The sequence below is a fragment of the Olea europaea genome, chromosome 11, assembly GCF_002742605.1.
Source record: "Olea europaea var. sylvestris chromosome 11, O_europaea_v1, whole genome shotgun sequence".
Classification (NCBI taxonomy): domain Eukaryota; kingdom Viridiplantae; phylum Streptophyta; class Magnoliopsida; order Lamiales; family Oleaceae; genus Olea; species Olea europaea.
The window spans coordinates 25217709-25218605 of NC_036247.1; positions in this window are offsets into that span (position 1 = coordinate 25217709).

Below are 897 nucleotides of genomic sequence, written 5' to 3' on the forward strand. Positions count from 1 at the left end.
ATCAAAGTTCTTGATGTTATCAAAAAATTTCATCCTAAATAGAACATGGATTTCTTAGAGATTTTTGAAGAGGGTGTTAGTGAAACCTAGATTTCGAAGTTTTTGTGTTAGCCTCTAGGGCTTTGTATGTTTTTTCCATGTGCCATTGAGCCTTTTCAACTCATGAATTCTGATATTATTCCTTTATATGATGTCACTGCTATAGTTAGGATTCTGATATTATTCTAACATTTTTAAAGCATGCTTTCATATTCGCATATTTGATAGAGATATAGAAAGGTTACATGAGAGGATAATTTTAATTGATATTGAGAAATGCTTTTCATTAACTTAGGAACATTGATCAACAAGAATGTGTGCATATTATCATGTTATTGAATTGCATTAAAACAGATTAATAAGGGAAATTCGAGGTCTTATTAACCCTCTTATCTAAAATTACAAAAGCTCATAATTTATTCATTAGAATACTTAGTTTAATTAGATCAACAAGAATAAAATTTTCAAACAAACTTGGCTATTCGATTAAAGTTAGAACTAACTGACACTAAATTAAGAGCATAGTCTTTGTGGGAACTTTACTTTACTCTTCAATTTATTACCTGTTCACGATATGATAAGTGTATTTTACACTCTTATTTTGGGTTAAAAATGTAGATATTTAATAGTTCTTTCGAATAATTATAGCCTAGATTATTGTACATTTCATTTATTATTTGAAACTCGATAAAAGGAAGGGAATTTAAATAAAAACACAAAAATTGATGAAAAACAGGAAGGCTTCAAAGTTTGGAGAGTAAAGTGCAAATAGTCAAAAGCTGTGTCGGACCTCACAATGAAGATTTGAGAAAGTTAGGGTCAGCTGGATGCAATTAGAAGTCAAAAAGGAGTGAAACA